The 18,092-nt window shown below is 42.6% G+C and overlaps 1 long non-coding RNA gene across 1 annotated transcript in view; it reads left to right on the top strand.

Moving 5' to 3' along the window:
- LOC311520094 overlaps positions 1 to 18,092 on the top strand; it is an 89,812-nt gene that overhangs the window by 59,365 nt on the left and 12,355 nt on the right. The window contains exon 2 of the long non-coding RNA XR_014711488.1: positions 1,084 to 1,182. This is a non-coding gene — a long non-coding RNA (uncharacterized lncRNA). The remainder of the gene's footprint in view (positions 1 to 1,083; positions 1,183 to 18,092) is intronic.

Below are 18,092 nucleotides of genomic sequence, written 5' to 3'. Positions count from 1 at the left end.
GTACAGACAGAGCTCAGAGTAGAATTCAAAAGTCCTGGCTCCCACTCATCTGATCTAACCACTACCTAACACCAAATGCAGCTCTCTTTGTTTGATTTTTCTCCCAAAATTAATAGCAAAATGCCCACTGAATGAGAAGGAAGGAAATGTAAGTCATGACCAAGACAAACACCACCCCTTCTCCATCTATGGTTTCTCTCTTATATAGGGAGCCAGGAGAGAGAGGCTCCAGAGAGGGGGATGAGCAGGAATTCTATTTTTCCTCATATTTGTCATCCAGCATTGAAATCAAGTCAGAGCCCAATGTGGCTGAGGCTGGGGAGCAGGGATTGCCTTCCTCAGCCACCTTGGTTGTCTAAGCTACAGCTGGAGAACAGCAACCTTTGATACAACAGCCACACACACACACACACACACACACATGCAAATTCAAGCACACTGAGTCTTTGTTGTCTTTGTTTGTTTATTATCAGTTTCTGCTTCACTTATAGGCTCATTTGAGATATTCACAAGTGAACTCCCTGCCCCGCAAAACTTGAGCTTTTTCATATTTCATTGGCAGTTGGTGAAAAGGGTCTAATTTCACTTGAAACCTGTAAAATTATTTTGCAGCTTTTGGCTTCAAAACAGGATCATTTCTGAGTGCCCTGAAACTTTTCGGGGGGGTTCCCAGGTCAGTTATTGCAATCTTATAAATAATAAACTATAAGCTGTTTACAAACAAAACCAATTTCTACATTGTTTGTATTGACCTTCAATAAACCGATTTGAAGCAAAAGGGCAGACAATTCACTAAAGAAGGCTGTAGGCCCATGGAATTTAACAAGTTCCACTTCCCATTATTCTCTGAGCATGTAATTTCTTCCATTTCAGAAGTGGGTAGAGTGATTCAGTGAAAGATCTGTGAGCTACAAGGCGAATTGATCAAACTTTCTCAGCACAAAGGCGGTGTGGGCTGAGAGAATGCTGCCCTTTCAGAAAGGCTCAGTTTTAATTTAGCTTTTGAAAATTAACTAAACAAGCCCACCTTTCACTCCTTTTCTTCTCCCTACACAATGATTGTTTTTCATCTTTTAATGACAGAAGCTTCTTGAAGTCAAGAAATGTCAGTGACTCACGTGGCAGCTGAGCGAACAGCGGCAATGCTAAAGCCATTGTATATCTAGCAAAACTTCACTGGAGGTAAGGTGTTTTTTTTTTTTCCTTTATGAAACAAATTACAGCTCAAAGTTCACACTATATTAACTATACCCTTGTGCCCTGCAATAATGCACTCAATGCGGATTATTTTTTGTCACTAATTACTGATTCAGAAAGAAAGCATTTATTGTATACTGCAATTTACACTGCCTCTGTTACTCTGAACAAGCTGTGTGTAATAAGTTATAGGGTTGGAGACCCCTGGGGAGTGGAAGTAATGTGTGGGAGAGGTGGGGTGGGGGCCTTCACATAGGTGGAGAAGACACATTCTTCCAGGACCCAGTCCTGGTTTCTTTGAGGTTAAAGGCAAGCCTCCAGCCCAAGATAAGTATATGGAACATCACTGACACATGGGCAGTAAAGCAGAGCACAGCCTCTGGATCAGGGGTTCTCAAACTGGGGGTCAGGACCCCTCAAGGGGTCATGAGGTTATTACATGGGGGGGGGGTCACGAGCTGTCAGCCTCCACCCCAAAACCCACTTTGCATCCAGCATTTATAATGGTCTTAAATACATAAAAACATTTTTTTTTAATTTATAAGGGGGGGTTCGCACTCAGAGGCTTTGCTGTGTGAAAGGGGTCACCAGTACAAAAGTTTGAGAACCACTGCGTCTAGATTATATTGCATATACATATATGCACATACACAGAACTCCCTTCTAAGGCCCAGATCCTGCATTCAGACCAAGATTTTCCAAAGTGATGAGTGACTTTGGATGTCTCCATTTTTTTGTTTTTGCTGCTAAACTTGGGAAGCTTCAAAGGGATGTGATTTTTCAGAAAGGGCTGAGTATTGTTATTATTATATTGCAATAATACCAAAGAGCGCCAGTTATGGATAAGGCACTGTACAAACAGAAAAAAAAACCATGGTCCCTGATAAGAACCAACCCTCTGAAAATCATGTCCCTTTAAACTGCGTCCAAAATCCTTATTCATTTTGGAAAATCTTGTGGGTGCATGATCTGGGCCCTAGAAGGGAGTGATTTTTCTGTGTGTCTAATATAATTTAGAGACAGATGCTTTACATGCCTGTGTCAGTAACATTCCAATACTTGTGCTGTTCCTCTAGAGAAGCATTTGTTTGAGTGGGTTTGGAAGTATCTCCTCCAAACAGGTGCTGCGTGACTAGCATTGGATGCATATACCACACTCCACTTCAGCAAATGCTGTGTCAGTGACGAGAGACACCTCTGCAGAGACTGAGTGTAACTTTGCCACAAACTGCCTACATTAGAAAGGATTTATTAGGCTACATTATACTAGATCATCTGTGATTCTTGGCATGTAAGTGTTATATTGAAGTCTCTTCAATTATAATGACTAGGGGGAAAATCCTTTGGAAGATTTAATAAGCACACTCACTACATTAATAGATTTTATATATGCTCAAGCCGCTCTGATAGTGCCATCACAGCATAAAAATTCAGGGCTTGTTTGAAAGTTTTTCATGTTTCTTTTTAATGACCTCATTCACCAAACCAGGCAGGGAAAGGAGGGGGTGTGGTGGGTGTTTTCTTTCAAGTCATTTTCAATACCATATGATCAGAAGAAAATGTATGTGTAGCCGGAATTAGCAGGAAGTTATTGTGTAGATGAAAAATACCTCAGTCAGTCAGGTATTTCTACATTGTTTCCCCCCTATGGTTATTGACATGATAAAAATGGAAATTATTTTTTCCGATCAAAACTGTTTAAAAAGAGTGTCCCTAATTTGATTAAATCAGACTCTTCCTCCTTGACCTAGCCAGAATATTGGGCGATAACCCAGAATGTTAGACATTATTGCTTCCTGCCTTAACTTCTCAGTGGAATCCTACTGTGGACTGCTGATGACTTGCAGAGGGAATGAGCAGTAGGGGAGGGATTCTCAAAAGTGCCTACTGGAGTTAGGTACCCAATTCAAAGGTGAATCGGGCATCTCGCTTCCTTTAAGTGCTTTTGAAAATCCCACCCTAGAATGATACCACCAAATGTACTTTCACCCCAGCCAGGGCCATCTGTTAGAATTCAGTTCTGGACTTCTGCCTCTAAAAGGCATAAGCATCTATGATCTGAACTAATGAACCAGCTCTTTAGCTCAAAGACAGCAGCAACCTCAAACCACTATACATGGTGTAGACATGAGAGGGGGACAAAGACCCACAATGTGTTAGCATGGGTTGCACAGAGCTATGTTACAGATACAGATTTTACAGTATGCATGCCCTATAATCACAGTATCTCTGTACGTGTTATACACTTCTCCCTCTCAAGCTATTGCAAATCAGTTGCCAAATATTCATGTTCCTAGTAATGAAAAGCTATCACAATCATTGGTGGTGTAATGCACTGGATTCGTTTTGATATACTTCATTTCCTAGTTATAACATTTTTGGGAAACATCATCCCTTCTGCTGTTAGGTTATGCAAGCAAAATAAACTGTTCTGAATGCAATGTGAGAGTCTGAATTTTTTCCCATTTCAGTTAGACATGGTTAGCACACATTGTGTCATTCTCCAACTCATATGTAGCCTGAAACTGTTTTAAATTACAAAAATAGCTGGACAGCCTCTGAACCAAACATACAGTGCGACCAATGAGAGAATTCATATTTTGCACCACTGTTAACCTCTTTGAAAGTTTGGGTCAAATTGTCTGCTGGTGGAAGCTTGTATAACTTTATTGACTGCAACGGAACTAGATCAATTTACATCAGTGGAGACTCAGGCCCCGTATATATAACCTCCGGTACAATCTTAGCTGGCATATGTCAAGCAAATTTGGAAAGAAAAATATATTGAGGCTTCCTGCCATGACATTACTTGAAATTTCCCCTTGTACTTTCTGCTGTGTGAAGTATGTGTGTGCCTGGATAGTACACAATTAGTTATTGTTAGGGCTGCTCAGAAAATTTCAAAGACATTTTTCCCGTCTGAAAATGGGGATGTGTCTAAATTGAAATTTGTCATGGGAGAAGATCACTTTTGCTAGAATTTTCCATCTAGAAAATCTAAACATTTCATTTTGGGTTGAATTTAATATCTGCCTCTGTCTGCAACACCACAGTGCCTCAGGGAATTGTAATTCATGGTCTCTCATGCCCCCATTCTTCCCTATGAGCCTAGCTCCCCGGCTGGATTACATCTTCCATGGAGGAAAGAGCTTGCATTTTGCACTCAGCTCCAGTTTGTTTATATTGCAGTGATATTCAAAGGCCCCAACCAGGCCAACACCCAGGAAGACATGGTCCCTGTAGAGATATTTTTATTAAATATTGTGATTTAGAGACGCTCTCTCAGAAGAGACTGTGCTGTGAGTGTGGGGATTTGGAGATGTGTTCTGGAGGCAGGGGGTGGGAACACCGCCTGGCTGTGTGCAGCAGTTCACCAGAGAGGCTGTCCAGTTTGTTTTATTAAAGTTTTATACCTTCCTCAGTCACTGGTTTGTTACTTAATGAAACCCAAGATTGTTACATGGTGTCACAAGCGCTGAATGAGAAGGAAACTGCAGTCATCACGGGCAGCGCATGAACCGCTGGCTAGGGGAGGCTAGCCCCCAGCCCCGCCCTTCCAGCCGAGGCCCTGCCCCTTCCGTGCACCCCAGAACGCAGAGCCCCCCAACTAGGCCACCAGTCCCCGCTCCAGGCTGGCTAGTGCCCACAGTGCCCCCCAACCACGGCCGCCAGTCCCCACCCTAGCCCCGGAGTGCTGCGAGGGAGAGCGTGCAGTGCCACTCCAGGCCCCCCCAGCCCCAGAGCACGGGGAGGGAGAGCACGTGACACCGCCGCAGCCCCCCCCAGCCCCGGGAAGGTGGGAGGTGTGGCCCCAGCCCCTGGAGCCCAGCGGCACTGCTGAAGCGGGGCCCTGGGGGCGGAGTGTGGGCGGGGCCATGCCTGGCTGTTTGAGGAAGCACAGCCTTCCCCAGCCTCCCCTACCCACTTCCCGTGGTCATTCTGAAGTTAACGCGTGTGTTTGCAACTGAAAGCAGAGACAAAGGAAGGCACCAGAGAAGCTTGTGGAGCACAGAGGCTTTTGCATATATTTGCAGAGGACAATAGTAACTTAACTAGCCCAAGGGGGTGGAGTGGGGAAGAAGCCACAGATGTATGCGTTGCAACTTCCTGCCAGTCTACAACTCTCAATTGTCAAGCAATGTCGCAGAAAAAATTCAGACAGAAATCTGAATTGTATTTAGCAGCCATAGGGGGCAGAGGAAAAATAATAAAGTGAAATCATCTATCTTTTTACATGTTGTTGGGGAGGGAACATTGGATATTTCTAAAAACTTTCAGTTAGAAGAAGTTGAAAGCATGAAGTTAAATGAAATGGTGACTACATTTGAGGACCATTTCATGCCAAAAAGGAACGAAACCTTTGAGAGAGACATTTTTTTTCATGCATGCAAAAAACTTATGATACCATGGAGCAATATGTCATAGAATTAAGGAAACTCAGTAAAACCTGTGAATTGACAGCATCTCTGGTCAGAGACAGAATCATTTGTGGCATTAAAGACAATGTGTTAAGAGAGACACTGCTCCATGAAGATTTAATTTCAGAGGAATCTCTCCAAACATGCAGGGCCGCAGAAACTGTGAAAGCACAAGCCAAAGAGCTGAATTCACCAGAAGAGGTTATCCATGTCTAAGCACTAAAGAATATAACCAGAATAGGTCAAATCAGAAAGTAGAACCACTTATGATGAAAACCACTGCTGGGGGAAGACTGGGTACAGATGGTTATGTGGAAGGTGTGGATCACAACATGTCTCCAAACAATGTGTTGCCTTTGGAAACTCTGTCATAAATGTGGGGGAAATAATCATTTAGCAAAATGCTGCAGATCCCAAATGGAGAAAAATCAAGTGCACTCAGTTAAAAAGACAATCTGGTTGAGGAGTTTTACATAGATCTAGCAAGCCTGATGAGAGGGTTTGGATACTGCCTGTGACAATGAATGGAACAATTATTCTACTGAAACTGGACACAGGAGCTCAGGTCAATATTCTATCTGACAAAGATTATGAGAGACAGAAAATAGGACCAAAACTGGGAACAACAAAAATAAAAGTAAGTGGTTATTCTGGAACAAATATACTAGTGAAGGGGAGGTGCATTGCCAGCATCAGCCATAAAAACACCTTGTGCAGGCTTCTGTTCATTGTAGTGCCAAAGAAGGTGACACTGATTGAGGCCTGACTGCATCTGAGTAACTCAATCTGGTAAGATGAGTGCTCTTGCTACAAGATCATACTGAACCTGGCTATGACCCACTCTTTTGGGAATATCCTGCCATGTTTCAAGGATTGGGTTACTTTCCGGGTGAACATACAATCTGGATAAACAAGCAGGTCCCTCCAGTTTACTGTCCATGTAGAAAGCTGCCATTTGCACTTCAAGATCAAGCGAAGGCTGAGCTTCCAAGGATGAAATCAATGCAAGTAATACAAAAAATTGAGGAGTCAAGAGAATGGGTGAGCTCCCAAGTAGAAAAAAGTAATGGCCAGTTACGCATATATTTAGATCCCAGAGACCTCAACAAGGCTGTAAAAAGAAAACATTTCAAACTACCAACCAAGAAGAGATTATGACTCTATTTGAAAATGCTCAATATTTCAGTAAATTAGATGCATTCTCAGGGTTTTGGCAGCTAAAATTAACTGAAGAAAGCTCAAAGCTGTGCACATTTAATACCCCATTTGGAAGATACAGATTTTTACACTTAGTCTTTGGCATAACTTCAGCACCAGCAGCATACCACCAAACCATACATATGATCTATGAACATATTAATGGTGTTGACACCTTAATTCATGACATCATCATTTGGGGCTCAATGAAAAAGGAGCACAGTCATAGACTTTGAGATGTCCTGGATACAACTAGAGCTGCAAACCTCAAACTAAATAGGGAGAAATGTGTTTTAGGGGTTACAGAACTGACTTTTTTGGGGGACATTATTTCCAATGAAAGTGTAAAATCTGATAAGAGGAAGATTTCAGTCATTGAAATGATGCCACATCCCCAGTCAGAGAAAGATGTCCAGCGGTTCCTGGGAATCATAGAATCATAGAATATAAAGGTTAGAAGGGACCTCAGGAGGTCATCAAATCCAACCCCCTGCTCAAGGCAGGACCAATCCCCAACTAAATCATCCCAGACAGGGCTCAATGAAAAAGGAGCACAGTCATAGACTTTGAGATGTCCTGGATACAACTAGAGCTGCAAACCTCAAACTAAATAGGGAGAAATGTGTTTTAGGGGTTACAGAACTGACTTTTTTGGGGGACATTATTTCCAATGAAAGTGTAAAATCTGATAAGAGGAAGATTTCAGTCATTGAAATGATGCCACATCCCCAGTCAGAGAAAGATGTCCAGCGGTTCCTGGGAATCATAGAATCATAGAATATAAAGGTTAGAAGGGACCTCAGGAGGTCATCAAATCCAACCCCCTGCTCAAGGCAGGACCAATCCCCAACTAAATCATCCCAGACAGGGCTTTGTCCAGCCTGATCTTAAAAACCTCAAAGGAAGGAGATTCCACCACCTTCCTAGGTAACACATTTCAGTGTTTCACCACCCTCCTAGTGAAAAAGTTTTTCCTAATATCCAACCTAGATCTCCCCCACTGCAACTTGAGACCATTACTCCTTGTTCTGTCATCTGCCACCACTGAGAACAGTCTAGATCCATCCTCTTTGGAACCCCCTTTCAGGTAGTTGAAAGCAGCTCTCAAATCCCCCCTCATTCTTCTCTTCTGCAGACTAAATAATCCCAGTTCCCTCAGCCTCTCCTCGTAAGTCATGTGCTCCAGGAATGATTAACTATCTTGGAAAATTTATACTTAATCTATCTATCAAAGCAGTGCCTTTGAGAAAACTCCTAGAGAATAAAAATGAATGGTGTTGGGGTGCAGAACAGGAGGAATCATGGGAATGTTTAAAACAACAACTGATACAAGTACCAGTGTTGAAGTTCTATGCACCAGGAAGGTCTATTAAAATTTCAGCAGATGCTTCACAGTCTGGGTCAGGTGCAGAGATTTTTCAGAAGCCTGAGGACTGTTGGCAACCAATGGCATATACATCCAAATCACTGACTGAGGCAAAAATCAGATATGCACAGATCAAGAAGGAGTTTTTAGGAATATTGTTTGCCTGTGAGAGATTCAGTAAGTATATTTATCGACAGACAGTGGAAGTTAAAATGGACCTCAAGCTCCTAAGAGTATTATTTAGCAAACTTCTAAATGATTGTACCTTAAGGATTCAAAGAATGATGATAAAGCTGCAAAAGTATGATCTGATTGTGACCTACATGCCCATCCAGATGCACTTTCCAGAGCAGTGGCTCCCACAAAATCAGAGAAGGCTTGGGAGACAGAGAGGCAAGCCTATGTAGATCTGATTGTAGAGCTAACAGAAAATTACAACAAATAAGAGTGGAAATGGAGAAAGATGAATCTTTGGGAATCCTTAAAAAAGTGATAATTAAAGTGTGTCTGGAAGAAATAAGCCGTTTCTGTCCAAGTATAAGAGACTACTGGAACTGCAGACATGAACTTACTCTGATAGTTGGAGTGATTTTTCAAGGGCAGTAAGGTTGTAATTCCAATGAGCCCCCAAAAGAAAAGCTACCAAAGATCCATGAGGGTCATTTAGGAATTGAGAAGTGCAAACAACGCACACAACAGGTGCTGTATTGGCTGCAGATCAATCATGACATCGCTAATGTGGTACGAAACTGTTTTTCATGTTTGAAATATAAGCCATGCCAACAGTCAGAGCCTCTGAGACCTCATCCAGTTCCACAAAGGCTTTATGAGAAGGTTGGCACTGACTGATTTACCTGGCGATCAAAGGATTATTTAACAGCCACAGATTATTATTCTGTGTGTCCAGAAATGTGCACACTGTGCACTACTAATAGTAAGTCATGGCATGAAGGGAATCTTCTCCAGACATGGAATTCCAGATGAAGTCTTTAGCGATACTGGGCCACAATTTTCCAGTGCAGATTTTAGGCAATTTGTCATAGATTGGGATTTTCGTCACAAACATCAGATCCAAATGACCCCCAATCAAATGGACTTCGAAAAGGTCTATACAGACAGTAAAAAACTTTATGAAAAAGACTTTTGACTGTGGAGGTGATTTTCATAAAGCTTTATTGGTTTACTGAATTATACCCCTAGAGAATGGTTTTTCTCCAGATCAGCTGTTAATGGGAAAAAGGATCCGATCTAATTTACCAATTACTGATAACCTTCTGAAATCTCATAACAATGCAACCATATGGAAGATTAAAGAATATCAGAAATGAAAGCTGAAGGTCCATGATCTCTCTTCTCTTAACCCAGGTGATAGAGTGTGACTGAGGAATCACACCTCTAATACTTGGGGCCAAAGAGGTACCATTAAAGAAAAGCTGCATCCAAGGTCTTATGTAGTCCAGGCAGACCCGGGGGACACATTTCAACATAATGGACGGGATCTATGAGTAGTTCCAAAAAGTTCCAATACACTGACTATTGAGGTGGACTCTGGCATTTCCCATCTGACTGATCCTTTATCATCAACACAAAAAAGAGAAACTGTCAAGGAACAAGAGAACAACTCAGATTTTAATGAAAGGCTGATACTGAGAAGATCAGACCTGGAGATTAAACATCCTGAAAGATTCAGAGAGACTTGCTAACCTGCCTGGAGAAGGGATATTTGAGGAAAGTGAGTGGTAAAGATTGACTCAAGAGTGATGTGCTAGTAACTTCTCCTCTCTAGGTAGTTGACACATTTGATATATGGAAATGTGCTAGATGGGCTGAGAATTTAATATATGTGTTATTAGATAGTTGTTAGCTGTTTCTATATACATGCATATAACATTAATTCATTTTTCTTTCATAGGGAAGAGGTAGAGATATGTTTGTGAAAGATTGTGATTTGGAGTTCTTCCCTCTTAAGGGACTGTGCTGTGAGTGTGGGAATTTGGAGATGTGCTGTGGGCTCTGGAGGTGGGGGTTGGGAACACCACATGACTGTGTGAAGCAGCTCACTACAGAAGCTCTCCAGTTTGTTTTATGGAAGTTTTGTGCCTTTCTCATTCAGTGGTTTGGTACTTAATGAACCCCAAGTTCGTTACAGCCCGGGCCCTCAAGAGGTCACAATCTCATGTAGGACAAGATGCAAGGAATGGAATAAACAATAGAGGAGACAGAGAAGGCAGGACAAGGGTAACAATGATAGGGTTGTTCAGTTGCTTTGCTCAGCAATAGGCATAAATTGATAGTTCTGAATCACAGAAAAGTTTGTTGTTGTTTTGTTTTAAAAACATGTTGCAATCCCTTCTCCTCCACTGCCAGCCATTTCCATATGGCAAATTTGCTATAGGTATCTTGGCAGAGATGACTCATCAAGAGAGTTATGAAGGAAATTCAGGGAGGTCATTCCATGTATAAGGACCAGTGTGGAGGAAGGCATGGAGATATTTGTGGGAGAAGAGGACAAAGGGGCAACCACTGGTGGAGTGGAGCAGACAAGGCATGCCATGATAAGATGTGAGAGAAGATAAACAGGGAGGAGCAGAATTAAGCCCCTTAGAGGTCAGGACAAGAGTCTTGAAACCGATATGGTAGAGAGAAAGCCAGTGATGCGGCGTGAGGATAGGAACAACAGACAAGGAATGTGGTCTTGGCAGCTGTGTTTTGACTTGACTAGGCTGAGGGGCGGGGGAGAGGCAATGGGGGTTAAAGGGAGGACAGATAGGAGGAAGTTGTGGAAATAGTCAAGATGAGAGGTGATGAGGCCTGGCTGAAAGTTGTGTTGACCAAGAGAAAGGGTCTTAGAAAGGTTGTGTAGGAAGAAGAGGCAAGATCTGGGCATTGTGTGGATGTGTGGTGCAATGGAGAAACAGGAGTCAAGAACCTGTGGTTTGGGTCTAAGTGATATACTGAGCGACAGAGTGAATTATGATGACAGAGAAACTGGGGGGGTGGAGAAGGTTTGGGATGTAGTAATATCTCTAGGAGGGTTGCGAGCAAATAGACCAGAGAGGAACCCTTACTGAAGCATTCTCAAATTCACTCTTCAGGCCCTGCTCCAAAACTGCAGGTTTGTCAGCCTTTTTAAGACCCAGGTCCTGCTCTCCCACCTTGTGCTGAGGGGCTCCTTACTTCATAAGTTGTCCTGAAATCAATAGAGCTGCTCACAGAGTAAGCCATTCCTTGGCATTGTTGGGAACACTGGGGCATGGCCACTAGGTAACTCGAGGGGATGGAAGACCACGAGTGTCGACGAAGCCCCCTCGCACTAGGCCCCGGTGTCCTTGCCCCCCCCACCCTCCTGCCTGGAGGCACGCGCAGCAGCTCTGCGTGCTAGGCCCAAGTGTCCTTGGCCCCCCCGCCTGGAGGCACACACAGCAGTTATGCTGAGAATCTGCAACAGTATGTTGCAGAGTCAGACTGCCTGAAACTAAGCAAGGCCAAACAGGGGAGATATGGAAGAACAATGCTGAATAAAGCAGCTTTATGTATAGTTTAACAAATGATACAGAGAATCAGGGAACTAGCTGGGAACTGGATTGGCTGGCTATATGGATACTTGGACAGCTTGCTATTGGATAAGTATGCTGGGAAAAAGGATGTATAAAAGCCTGTGTAACTTCCTGCTCTGTTGTACAGGATTTGAGATTCAAATCTCCCTGTACCTTTTTGAAGCTTCAAATAAACTTTTCTGCTTCTCCACCCCGTTGTGATTATTGGGTGCAGCACACCGGGTAATGAACCGACTCAAGCTGTTGTTCAGCCTCTCGGCACTGGGTGCCGGCAACAGCATCAATGAGGGTGGCAGAATTTGGGCCTTGGGTGGCTCTGATTGAAGTGGTTTTAGCTCCCTCTCCAGAGCTCAGCAATGCAAACAAAAGCCAAGTTTTGCTAAAATTAATCTGAGACGAAGCGAGAGGGCTTTTGATGAACACGCACATAAGGGGACAGACAACATGAAGTTGCTTTACATTTTTAGCATTTTTTCCAAAGGAGAAAGAGATGCGTAACGTTTTGTGGCCTACCCTGGGAGTTAGGGAGGATTGAATTACAATAAGTACATGTAAATGAGCAACTGTTTTAGAACATGAATACTTAAGATGAAAGAACAGGATCACGGTGTCTTAAGAAGTACTGAACAGCCCTAAAATAATTCAGTTAGTCAGTGAACTTCAGTCTCTGAACATCTGGGAATGTCACAAACACATGCCTGTGCGCTTGGCTTCCTACAGCTGCTTATCATTTATATCAGCCATCCAATTAAGAACAGCCATTGATCCAAAACTAAGTATATGCTTTCATTTACATCTTAGCTGCCCTTTCACATTATGTTGATTGCTTTTATCATTTGTTTAGAGATGCACATGACAGTGGTCTTTGTATTTGCAGAAATGCTTAAGCTGGAGAAGATTTGGATTGGTAAAATGATAATATGCAGCCAATCTGCAGGTCTGTGTGAAAGGTGATGTTTTGCCTTGGTCATCTAACAAACCATTCACTAAATTTCTAGCTGAAGTAGATGAAGACAGAATAATCTTTTCACTTATGTACAGTGGTTACCATTAACACGTCAGCATCTGCCAAAAGTTACTGCTCAGGGGAAACGGATAGCACCACTTTGCTCTAGTAGAGAGGATATCTATGGCAACTGTCAAAACACTTTGGTTTGTTGATGGCTTTCTGTGTGGATCTTTTCATCTGCAGATCTCAGATTGCTTTCTAAGAAGGTGGATACGATTATCCCCATTTAATATATGAGGTACCCAAGGCCCAAACAAGCTTAAGGGCCTGACACTGAGTCCACTGAGATCAGTGCGAGTCTTTTCATTGGCTTCAGTGGACTTTGGCTCAGAGCTAAGGACCAGATTTTAAAGGTATTTAGATCCCTGAAGATGCAGATAGGCACCAAGTGGGATTTTTGAATGCACCTTGGTGCCTAACTCCCATTAATTTCCATTATTCCAGTTGGAGTTAGGGAGTTTCTAGGTGCTTCTGAAAGTCCCACTAGGCACCTATCTGCATTCTTAAGCATCTAGACACCTGTAAAAATCTGGCCCTAACTAACTTCCCTGACATCAGGGAGTTAGGTAAGTAGCAAAATAAAACTAGTATTCCGCAAAGCTCTGTTTTAATTCAACCCCCTCCCATTCCATTTGTCTGTTTGTTCATCTGCTGCATCTTGTCCAAGACACAGCCTTTTTTTATGTCTGTCTATATAGGTGGTGGCATAGTCGCAATTTTTCAGTTTTCTGATTTTCTTATGACCATGCAAAATTTCCCATGGAAATGAAAACCATTTTACCACCTGCTTTGGAGCTGTGTAGACAATTTACATCTTTTTCTCTTAATGAATTGTCTGCATTCCAACTCTCAGATGTTTTCAAGATTCAAAATTATTTACTAATTTCTTCAGGAAATAATTCCCGGTCTGCAGATCTTTCCTAAAGAGCCCATTGCGTGCATTCATAATTTGCACTTTTGTTGGCTAGCTGTATAAGTCATATGGTATTCTCTCTGTTCTTTAAAAAGAAGAACAGGAGTACTTGTGGCAGCTTAGAGACTAACCAATGTATTAGAGCATAAGCTTTCGTGGGCTACAGTTCACTTCGTCGGATGCATAGAATGGAACATATAGTAAGATAGATAGATAGATAGATGTACATACAGAGAAGCTGGGAGTTTCCATACAAACTGTGAGAAGCTAATTAGTTAAGATGAGCTATTATCAGCAGGAGAAAAAACTTTTGTAGTGATAATCAAGATGGCCCATTTAGACAGGTGACAAGAAGGTGTGAGGATACTTAACTTAAGGAAATAGATTCAATATGTGTAATGACCCAGCCACTCCCAGTCTCTATTCAAACCCAAGTTAATGGTATCTAGTTTGCATATTAATTCAAGCTCAGCAGTTTCTCCTTGGAGTCTGTTTTTGAAGCTTTTCTGTTGCAAAATTGCCACCCTTAAATCTTTTACTGAGTGTCCAGAGAGGTTGAAGTGTTCTCCTACCAGTTTTTGAATGTTATGATTCCTGATGTCAGATTTGTGTCCATTTATTCCTTTGCATAGAGACTGTCTGGTTTGGCCAATGTACATGGCAGAGGGGCATTGCTGGCACATGATGGCATATATCACATTGGTAGATGTGCAGGTGAACGAGCCCCTGATGTGTGGCTATTGTGATTAGGTCCTATGATGGTGTCACTTGAACAAATATGTGGACAGAGTTGGCATTGGGCTTTGTTGCAAGGATAGGTTCCTGGGTTGGTGGTTTTGTTGTGTGGTGTGTGATTGCTGGTGAATATTTGCTTCAGGTTGGGGGGCTGTCTGTAAGCAAGGACTGGTATTTCTCCCAAGATCTGTGAAAGTGAGGGATCATTTTTCAGGATTGGTTGTAAATCTTTGATGATGCACTGGAGAGGTTTTAGTTGGGGGCTGAAGGTGATGGCTAGTGGTGTTCTGTTATTTTCTTTGTTGGGCCTGTCCTGTAATAGGTGACTTCTGGGTACTCTTCTGGCTCTGTCAATCTGTTTTTTCACTTCCGCAGGTGGGTATTATAGTTTTAAGAATGCTTGATAGAGATCTTGTAGGTGTTTGTCTCTGTCTGAGGATCGGAGCAAATGTGGTTGTATCGTAGAACTTGGCTGTAGACAATGGATCATGTGGTATGTCCTGGATGGAAGCTGGAGGCATGTAGGTAAGTATAGCACTCAGTAGGTTTCCGGTATAGGGTGGTGTTTATGTGACCATCGCTTACAGTAGTGTCCAGGAAATGGACCGCTTGTGTGGATTGGTCTAGCCTGAGGTTGATGGTGGGATGGAAATTGTTGAAATCATGGTGGAATTCCTCAAGGGCTTCTTTTCCATGGGTCCAGATGATGAAGATGTCATCAATGTAGCGCAAGTAGAGTAGGGGTGTTAGGGGATAAGAGCTAAGGAAGCGTTGTTCTAAGTCAGCCATAAAAATGTTAGCATACTGTGGGGCCATGCGGGTACCCATAGCAGTGCCGCTGACTTGAAGGTATACATTGTCCCCAAATGTGAAATAGTTGTGGGTGAGGACAAAGTCACAAAGTTCAGCCACCAGGTTTGCAGTGACATTATCGGGGATACTATTCCTGACGGCTTGTAGTCCATCCTTGTGTGGAGGAATGTTGGTGTAGAGGGCTTCTACATCCATAGTGGCCAGGATGGTGTTTTCAGGAAGATCACCGATGGATTGTAGTTTCCGCAGGAAGTCAGCAGTGTCTCGAAGATAGCTGGGAGTGCTGGTAGCGTAGGGCCTGAGGAGAGAGTCCACATAGCCAGACAATCCTGCTGTCAGGGTGCTAATGCCTGAGATGATGGGGCGTCCAGGATTCCCAGGTTTATGGATCTTGGGTAGCAGACAGAATAACCCCGGTCAGGGTTCTAGGCATGTCTCTGCACAGATCTGTTCCTGTGCTTTTTCAGGGAGTTTCTTGAGCAGATGGTGTAGTTTCTTTTGGTAAACCTCAGTGGGATCAGAGGACAATGGCCTGTAGAATGTGGAGTTAGAGAACTGCCTAGAAGCCTCTTGTTCATATTCCAACTTATTCATGATGACGACAGCACCTCCTTTGTCAGCCTTTTTGATTATGATGTCAGAGTTGTTCCTGAGGTTGTTGCTGGCATTGTGTTCTGCACGGCTGAGGTTATGGGGCAAGTGATGCTGCTTTTCCACAATTTCAGCCCATGCATGTCGATGGAAGCAATCTATATAGAAGTTCAGTCTGTTGTTTCAACCTTCAGGGGGAGTCCACGCAGAATCCTTCTTTTTGTAGTGTTGGTAGGAAGGATTCTGTGGGTTAGTATGTTGTTCAGAGGTGTGTTGGAAATATTCTTTGAGTTGGAGATATCGAAAGTAGGATTCTAAGTCACCACAGAACTGTATCACATTCATGGGCCTGAAGGGACAAAAGGAGATAGGACAGACTCTTCTGCTGGGCTAGGAGTATAGCTGGAAAGGTTAACAATATTGTCAGGTGGGTTAACGGAACTACTGTTGTGGCTCCTTGTGGCAGGTAGCTGTTTAGATAGTTTAGTGTCCTTTTTCCTTTGTAGAAAAGCAAAGTTTGTGTTGTAAATGGCTTGTCTAGTTTTTGTAAAATCTATCCAAAAGGAAATTTGTGTGGAAGATTGTTTTTTTATGTGAATATCCATTTTGAGAGCTCATTCTTAATCTTTCCCTGTTTGCTGTATAGGATGTTGATCACGTGGTTTCGTAGTTTCTTTGAGAATGTGTGGCACAATCTCTCAGCATAGTCTGTGTGATATGTAGATTGTAATGGATGACATTCTGTTCTTTGGATGACATACAGCTAGCCAAGAGGAGTGAAAATTCTCTAATCTCTTGTAGTAGGTAATTACATATCTGTGGGTCAATCAAACATCAAGTCAGTGCTGAGACCTTCACCCCACAGTCCATCTGTCACATTATCCCTGTTTGGTTAACGTATGGTACTCTTGGTAGGCAGTGCCTAAAATAGCTAGATGTGTAGCCCATTGAGAGCTTTGAAGATGATGACCAGGACCTTAAAGAGCATCTCAGGTGTGGCTTAAACTGTGCATGAGTATGTAGGATTAATAGGTAAATGCCCTCTGTAGAGGGAGCAGTCATGTTTTTTTGTTTTTTCAAAGTGCATCCTTCCAGCAATATTTGTGTCTTACTTGGCTTCAATTTAAAACTTCCTGTGATCTAACTGTTCCATGAAGAAGCCACACAGTATTTGAATTAATAGCAATAATGAGGTGTGCACAGTGTTTTACATTTGTTCAGGGCACTGTAGAAAGAGCATAATCCCTTTCAACAGGAGTTCACAAGTTAAAATGGCACACATTCATTTCAGCACAAAATGCCATAAGGTTTATGGTGGTGAGGTGCATGGTTATTCTTTTGTATTTTACCATCTTACGCCTCTAGGAAAGGGATTTTTAATTGTTCAGCACATTTACATTTTGTACATCTACAGCACTCTAATTATTAATTATTTATTATTATTATTATTATTAAAGTGGGTTGCAATGCCTTTCTTATGCTCTCCATCTCTGTTTTTAGTAATTTCAATGGGAGGGTTGTTTGCTTCTTTTTCTTCCAAGTAGTATAGGCCACAGATCCAATCATCTGTCATCGTCCTCCTCTCCAGAGAGAACTAAACATCAGTAATGCATCCTCAAAAGCTGGTGGTGGGTGCATAACTGGTTGGAAAACCATTCCCAGAGAGTAGTTATCAGTGGTTCACAGTCAAGCTGGTAGAGCATATTGAGTGGGGTCCCACAGGGATCAGTTCTGGGTCCGGTTCTGTTCAATATCTTCAACAGTGATTTAGATAATGGCATAGAGAGTACACTTATAAAGTTTGTGGATGATACCAAGCTGGGAGGAGTTGCAAGTTTTTTGGACGATAGGATTAACATTCAAAGTGATCTGGACAAAACTGGAAAGCGTCCAGCGGAGGGCAACGAAAATGATCAGGGGACTGGAACACATGACTTATGAGGAGAGGCTGAGGGAACTGGGATTGTTTAGTCTGCAGAAGAGAAGAATGAGGGGGGATTTGAGAGCTGTTTCCAACTACCTGAAAGGGGGTTCCAAAGAGGATGGATCTAGGCTGTTCTCAGTGGTGGCAGATGACGGAACAAGAAGCAATGGTCTCAAGTTGCAGTGGGAGAGGTCTAGGTTGGATATTAGGAAATACTATTTCACTAGGAGGGTGGTGAAGCACTGGAATGCGTTACTTAGAAAGGTGGTGGAATCTCCTTCCTTTGAGGTTTTTAAGGTCAGTCTTGACAAAGCTCTGGCTGGGATGATTTAGTTGGGGACCGGTCCTGCTTTGAGCAGGGGGTTGGACTAG

This window comes from Lepidochelys olivacea (assembly GCF_965140295.1).
Source record: "Lepidochelys olivacea isolate rLepOli2 genome assembly, chromosome: 4".
NCBI classification, from domain to species: Eukaryota; Metazoa; Chordata; order Testudines; family Cheloniidae; genus Lepidochelys; species Lepidochelys olivacea.
Note: the sequence above shows the minus strand (reverse complement) of the source record. Positions and strands in the feature narration are given on the sequence as shown.